An 8,506-nucleotide genomic window follows, 5' to 3' on the forward strand; every position below is an offset into this window, starting at 1 on the left:
ATCTGGACCCCCATGTTGCAAAGCAGTTTAAATTAGTAGTAGAATGGCTAAGGCTTAGTAGAAGAGTAGGCCTAGAAAGCAACACTCCAAAGTAGCAACCCTGTTTGTGTGTGAAATAGAAACCATAATCAAAGGATCTAGTCAAGCCTGTAAATAACGATTTGTTACCTAGGATGTGGTTAAGGTCTGATAAACAGTTTCTAGGGATTATTAATTGTTATCAGTATGAAGTATGAGCTTGTTTGTAACTGCACCTGGTTTGCTGTGCTGCACCTGGTTTGCTGTGCTGCACCTAGTTTGCTGTGGAAACTGTAACCGTTTTGCCGTGGAAACTGCACATAAACTTGTTTGTGTATAAAAGCTGGATGAAGAGGGAGGGTCTTCGGAATCCTGACTTGGGGCGTTAGCCCGCAGGTTCCCGGGGCCCCGAATAAAGCACCGCATAAACCGGCACTCTGTTGGTTTGTGTTTCTTTTGGATTACGGGCAACAGTTTTCTGGCGACACCAGATTGGGACTCCGGGGGTAGCTGGGCGGCTCACGAGCTGATCCACTCCATGCCGGCAACCAGGTGATTTCTGGGGAGACATCGACCCGTGCCCGACCCTGCACCCGCCGGACCACCCTCTAGGTAAGCCCGGAGGTGCTTTATTCTTTTAGGTTTGTTGGTTGGGAGCCTGCCTATAAGACAGGATAGTGAGTGTCCCGCTGGGTTGGGCTAAAGGTACCTCGGTTGGGAAGCCTAGGCGCTGGTCGTAAGACGTAGCGAAAGCCGCGCTGTACCAGCACTCGCCACTCAGAGGGAGAATTGGCGAGTTGGTTTTGGTTTTGGTATAAGTAATTGGTTTATATTGTTGTGTTATTGTGAATTTGATTTTGAATCCGGATTGTGGTGTGTGTGTGTGTGAGTCAGTATGATGCCGTTTAAAACCTTTAAGGCACTATTTTGTGCAGAAAATGATATCCCTAGCGATTCTCCGCTTGGTTGCTTGTTAAAACATTAGAAGGAAGGAAATTTCGGACAAGAGTTAAGCAAGAAACAATTGATTGATTATTGTAATAATGTATGGCCTCAATATGAGACTGGAGGAATGCAGTGGCCTAGAAATGGTTCATTGACTTTGGAAATTATAACCCCTTTGATGCGATTTTTACGAGAGAATGAAAAGTGGGATGAAATACCATATCTGGATTTGTTTTATTATTTAGAACATAACACTGAGTGGCAAAAGGAATGTGGTATCTTAGTGTTGAAAGAACTGAAACTGGAGGATGATAAATGTAAAAATGTCAAGAGCGGAGTATAATGATATTGAAAGGATTGGATGATAAACATGAGCGGAAAATACGGTTTTCAGAACCAGAGGAGGATGTGTCTTTGTTAGTCTCCCCCAGCATAACTCCAAGTGCGCCCCCGGGAGATAGTCTCCCTTCACGTGAGAGGGCACGGTCACCCTCCATGTCCCCGTTAGAATCGTCCTCGGATGAGGAGGAAAAGAGAAGGGGAGAATGTGATTTTGATAGAACTCCTTTAGCTGAACGAACGCGGAGAGCGCGAAGAGAACGAGGAAGGAGTAGAGAAAGACGGCGGGGGGGGGGAGAGTTGAGGGAAGTTTCGCTTTCACCCCCGAGATTAATGGCCCCTTCGAGGGAAGCAGTTGGAGCAGACGGAGGAAAAGTCATGATGAAAGTTTTTTTTTACCTAATGAGATGTTAATTTGGAAACGGTCAGCTGGGTCTTATAGAGAAAATCCAGAGCAGGTGACTTGTATTATAAAAAATGGTTAGAAAAACTCAAAATCCGGACCGGAATGGTTTACAGGTATTGTTAGATACAATTCTGGATTGACTCTCTAGATGTATTTTATATTGAGAAACAGAAGGTATATTAACGCAGTGCAAAAGAATTCCAGATGTTTCCCTGACTTTCTGCTGTTTAAAAGAATTATTCATCTTTACTGTCATACCTCTCTTATCTTTTTCATATCTTCTATTGTAGTCTTATCTACACGCTGAATGTGTTGGTCCTGCAATAGTTAGTACCTAAATTACTGATTGTTATATTTATAAGAGTAAAATGTTCTGAGTCTTAAATGCCAGGTTACTGTGACATGTGAACTTGTCTGGGGTTTTATTACTGACTGCTTCTGACTTGGAGGATTCTTGTTTGTGCTACAGAAGTACTACATCACCACTGCTAAGTAAGGACATCTCCATCTGTAAGCAATTGATGTCTTATCTCGTGCATGCTTGGTGATGGCATGGGTTTTGTGTGCCCTCTTGGAGAAGATTTCTAGACAGAGATTCACTTTTTGGAATCTGCCAGGTTTGATGCTGTACTTGTGTAGTTTAGGTTTGGGGTTTGGATTTGTTTTGGTTTGGGTTTTTTTTTGAGCTTCACCTTTTGGTATATATCTAGGATTAACTTCATTGTCTACTGGGTGTCTGTTCACTTGTATGGCAGCTCTGAGTCCTTCCTCTTAGTAATTTGGTTTTTAGAGGCTTAAACTGAAAAGTGCAGTTCTTGCTGTGTGGCTAATCCCTAGTCTGATTTCACATGGGGCAGTATGTGAAAGGAAAAAGGAAACAGCTAGTGATCTGAAAATGGCAGCATGAAGCTTGTGCTTTGTCAGGTGAACTATTCGAAAATAAAAAAAAAAAAAATGTGATTGCTACGGGCAAGTGAGAAATGTGATTGCCTCCTGCATGTTTGTAAAGCATGGTAAGCCTGCAAAAAGAAATTTTGAAGATACTGGTAATTTGAAAATTCAGTATAAATATTTATCAGCTAGATGACATTGAGCACTGAATTGCATGGTTTGTTATGTGTCATAGGCCTCTTTCAAAAGGCCTCATGTTACTGATACAACCATGATGTTGAATTGCATATTTTTATGGAACAACTGATGTTTAAAGTATTGAGACCAAAATCATTAGTTAGATCAATTGTGGATATGTTTTAATTTAATTGTAAATTAGTAGAGGTTTGTTTTAGAGCCATATATAAATATATATATAATATAGAAAGGTATGGATACAAGATAGAAATGTGCATTTTACAACCTGTATCCCTTGTGTTACTGAACAAAGAGGTGTGTTTTGTTACTCTAATGAAATACTTACTCTAGTGCAGCTAGAGCTGTTAAATGCAGTCCCTACACACTTGGCATACTTGGGTGTGCAAACAGATTAAGAAGAGATATCATTTCTGGAAGTAACTTCTGCATCTGTTGCTGCTGTGAGGGATCTTTGGTTTTATCAACAGAAAAATAAAAGTTAAATCTCAAAAAAAAAAAAAAAAAAAAAAAGGAACCTCAGAGAGAGATTACAAATAGCCCTCTGAGAAGAAGATTAGTAAAAGGTGATTTTGAAGCCAGGACGCTGAAGATTCCCCTTGAGAGTCCCTTGGGGAACCTCTTAGAAAACTGGGGTTGTTATTCCGGCACTTATAGAAGATCAAAGGAGAAAATGATTAAGTATTGTATTGAAGTGTGGGGAGGTAGAAAAATAGGAAATAATACCTACTGACCCATATATGGTACTTTTAAGAATTGGGTCTGTGAACTTTTAAATTGGTATGTCAGCGATAAAAAAAAAAAAACCCTTTTGCCCAGAGGAGAGTTTTTTTTTTATGCCGCTATATGGTTAGAAGCCAGTGAAGATATTTACTTGTTTTCTTTAAGAGAAAGAAAGAGCCAAATGAACTCTGTTAAAGATTCGGAGTCATGGAGGTTTCCTCCAGCATATCCATTAAGTGAAGAAAAGAACCAGAGATACAAGGTATTTAATAAGATGCAAAAGAAAGATGAGAGTCCTACTAAATGGCTAGAAAGATTAAAGAAAGCTCTCCAGCTGTATTTAGATGTCAACCTTGATGAACCAGTAGGACAAGAATTCCTTAAGACACAATTTGTGGCAAAATCATGGGAAGACATTAGAAAGAAAATTCAGAAATTAACAAATTGGCAAGATAAGGGACTGGATGAGTTGCTGAGAGAAGCCCAGACAGTGTATAGAAGGAGAGAGGAAGAGAGTCAGAAGCAAGAAGAGTGAATGGGGATTTTACTGCTGCTATATTTAATGCTGCTACATTTAATGCTGTTATATAGTATACTGACAAAGATGACTCTTATACCCAAAATGTTGGTATGTTGCTCATTAAATAAATACACTGTGAGTGCATGTTTTTAACAGGGCTGTGAAAATGTAGAAACACCAATTCGAGCTGCAAAAACGTGGATGGACACATGTCAGTTGCATTGAAAAAGACTAGTGAATCCCTCACGCTGGCAAGTAGTCGACACTCTTGGAAGACACCAAGGTAGTCTTAAGAAGAAAAGTTATAATAAAGACATTAAACAATTTTTTTTACTACTTTACTTTTAAGAATTAAGTGTCTAATAGCATTTATTGTGGCATTCATTCTATCTTTGTTTGTGTATTATGGAATATTTGGGGCATGAAAATGTGTTAAAATATTACCAATTGGGGCACAAAAACCTGTTAAAATACGTTGAGATAGGTTTTAACATAACATATCGAGAACATGCAGACCCAGAAGAAATTGATACACGAGATATAAGAGTGTGGTGTAATACACCAGGTTGTAAATGTTATCCGTTTGTTTGTTTTAAATGTAAAAGGTGCCAAGAGAAATGGTGGACGCACTGTAGAGACGGATATCCTCCTAGAGGAGTCTGTGATCAGTGCTATCAATCAGAACCAGAATTCACTGATTGGGCATTAAAACAGTTAAAAAGGAAGGGAGTTCTGTGGGATTCCCCCGAATATTGGAATTGTGACACTTATGGAGTAAACCCTCAAAATTTCTGTTATTTATATTATGTAGGAGATCCTTTCGTAGTAGAAATAGTAAAAGTCCAGTGCCGACGGGATGTTAGTGCCGTGTCGTGTAACGGACCTATGGTAAAAGCTGCCTCGTGGCCCGCATATACAACACGTCTCACTAAAAAGAGGCATATTCCTACTTGGGAGTCCTGCTGCCGAGAAGATGAAACACCCTGTGACTCGAAGCAACCGAGCCGACAGGCGAGGCAGAGGAGGAAATGCCAAAAAATGGAAGAGCCTAAGTTGTGGGACACGAAAGCCGCGATGGCTGAACTCCCCCAGGACTGGTGAAGATAAAAGGACTGGTAATATCCAAATTAATAAAAGAATCAGAATTATTTAAAAAAAAAAACAAAAAAAACCAAAAAAAAACAACGAAACAAAACAAAAAAAAAACAAAACAAAAACAAAACAAAAAAACCCCAACAAACAAAACAGGTTTTTCTCTAGGCACTGTTTACATGATTGCTATCCCTATTGTACTATTGGCAGCACCAATACATGCAAGAAACCCGCATGAACCATTCAAATAGAGTTTAATTAGAGAAGAAAATCAAAAAGTGCTTGTTACTTTTACAGGGACGAGAAACCCCACCTTTTACATATATTTGTGTGATTTAGTTGTTGTAGAGCCATGTAGAAACCCTTACTCATACTATATGTGCCCTGCTCTAAACCAAGGGAGAGAATAGGAGTAAGTCCATACGAGATATTGTATGGCAAACCCTATCATGCAGCTACCTACCAAGGGGATCCTCATATAGTGGGTGATCAAGCAGTGTTTAATTATGTGTTATCTTTAAATAAGACTCTCACAGCCCTCAGAGGAGCGTTGCAGTGGAATCGACCTTTGCCCCTGGAGAATCCAGTGCATGACATTTCTCCGGGAGATCATGTCTACGTGAGAAACTGGTCGGTAGAGCCACTGAAGGAAACATGGGACGGTCCTCGCCAGGTGATAATGACGACCTACACGGCAGTAAAAGTCAAAGGAATCGACAGCTGGATCCATTATACTCGGGTTAAGAAGGTTCCAGTCTCGTGGTCGGTAGAACCTCTCTCACCCACAAGGATGGTATTTCGAGCCAGCAATTGAGAATCGTGGTGTTCCTGGGGTTGATAAGTTTAGCAAGGACCACCGTGAGAATTGAGACCCCGGATCCTTATTTATTTGTACCAGAGCATACTGATGTGAATTTAACCTGTTTGTTTTCTGATGACCAGGGAGCTGAATTAAGAGATGTCCACGTCAAGTGGAGACGGAGAGATCAAGATCAAACCATAACAGAAGGAGTGACAACAGTTTGAGATGCTACACAACAAAAGGGTTACACCGTTCTGCAGGTACCCGAAGTGTCCAAAGCTATGGAAAGGACATATATGTGTGTAGTTTGGATTTGGGAAAGTTTTGATTATGGACATATAGAAATACAGACAATAAACACGACTCGGAAGACGGTGACTAAAGTGCGAGTTTTACCCCCTAGGAAACAATCAGACATGTGAGATGGTCCTCCCTTAAAAATCAATTGTACCTTCCAATTTGATGATTGTCAAAAATCAGTTAAAGTAAAGTGGTGGAAATTGAATATGGCAAATCAATCTTGGGAATCACAAAGTCAAGGAGTTAACTGGTGGTCAAATAGTAAAGGAGGTAAAAGGTGGCTGAATATTTCTAATCCCAGAATAGGAAAGACAGAAGGTATATTTCTTTGTGTAGTCTCATGTGGGGAAGAAAAAGATCACGGGATAAGGACAGTAGCAGCTATACCACATCAAGGAGTAAGAGTTAAGCCAGAACATAGTGTTTATCCGGCCCAGGAAGAAAGAGATCTGATTCTAAGCTGCAAAATTCCAGAAGGACAGTATTTTGAATATGGGTGGTGGTTTAAGGGACAAAACTTGAAAGTTGGAAAGAGACATCAGATTGAAAAGAGAGCAGATACAATAGTTCTGAAAATCAAGGAAATACAGAGAGAAGAAGATGAAGGCCAATATACTTGCTGGATAAGTAGAGATGACTGGTGGGATACTAGAATTACTGCCGTCCACGTGAGGACTGAAAGAATAACCCGACAAGTAAGTAATCTACAAATTCCAGATAGAGAAGTAGAACAAGAAAACCTAGTTGTAGGCCTAATTCGTGATTTTGGGAAAGTACAAAATGTCACAAAAATTACTGCATGTCTCCCTATGCCTCATGCTGCAGGAGACCCAATCCCATGGGGAATAATTCCAGTGCCAGAAATTCCTAAAGTGTTTAAGAATACTACATGGAACTGCAGATTTGTAATTAAAACATGGAATGAAATGATAGATGTATGTTTATTAAGAGACAAAATGACCAAAAAAAGAATGTGAACAGATGTCTAGATATTTCCGATGGGTAGTAGTTGGAACATGGGTAACAAAAGAAAACATTGACAAAATAGAAGGAGATTGTTTAGTTTCAGATTCAGCACTCTACCCATGCTCTAAAGTTCCGGCTCAAATAAAACGGGAAAAGCAAGAACAAGTATGTCAAAATATTACTAGCTCTACAACCATGGAAGAGTGGCAAACAATTTGGGGACCCAGCCTACTAGAGACTTATAGTTATATTGGAAAAGTACAGTGGTGCATTCACTGGAAGGGGAAAAAGAATCAAACTTATTCTACAGGAAATAGAGGAAATTATAATTGGAGGACAGAAACACGTGCAAAAGAGAATTGGAATTGTACTCGAGTATATACATGTGATACCCCAGACGATGAAATAGGCTTAATGCCAGTCAAAACACTCTTGCAGTTAGGATGTGAATGTCGGGGATATAATCATACGATTAAAAGATCTGTGAAAAACATTGATTGCCGTACCACCACAGTTAGGAGTCCAGGAAATTTGGTGTAAGTAATGGGACATGGTCAGTAGACCACCCACATGCCCATAGATGGTCCGGTTGTATCTGTCGCACTAGGCATACCTACTCTCTGTCCATTCTAGAAGCAGGATAAGTTAACATCAGTAGAAATACAACCACGAAGGAAAAGAGAAATTAGTAGAGATATTGATGACCTGGGGTTGGGAGATTGGCATGAACCATCAGCAAGAGTTAAATTTGGATGGGCATTAGAGTCTCTGTTTGCACCAATCTCAACATATCGGAACAGAGAAATGTTGTTTAAATTGATGGGACAAACTGAAAGGTTAGCAGCAGTCACTAAGAAGGGATTTAAAGATCTAAATTTACAATTACAAGCCACCTCTAGAATGACCATACAAAACCGCATGGCATTAGACCTAATATTACTTAAAGAACATGGAGTTTGCGGCTACCTGCATGCAAAGGACGAGCATTGTTGTGTACACATCCCAAATGTCACTCAGGAAGTAGAGAAAGATATTAGTCAATTAGAACAAATTGACGAGAATGTTCATGAACTGCAAAAAGAAGCAGAACACAATTAGATAAGACAATTATTCAGCTCCCTAGGTCTTCATGTGTCAGGATGGATATCTTCTGTTATCCAGTATGGAATATTGATTGTAATAATTATCGTCATAGCCATAACTGTTTACAAGTGTCTTTTAGGAATAATTGTAAAAGAAGGTCAACATACGAGACGCATCATGAAAGCTATAACAAGAAAAGAAGTAATCTCACCGCAAAATGGATCAC

Source organism: Pseudopipra pipra, chromosome W, assembly GCF_036250125.1.
Source record: "Pseudopipra pipra isolate bDixPip1 chromosome W, bDixPip1.hap1, whole genome shotgun sequence".
NCBI lineage: Eukaryota > Metazoa > Chordata > Aves > Passeriformes > Pipridae > Pseudopipra > Pseudopipra pipra.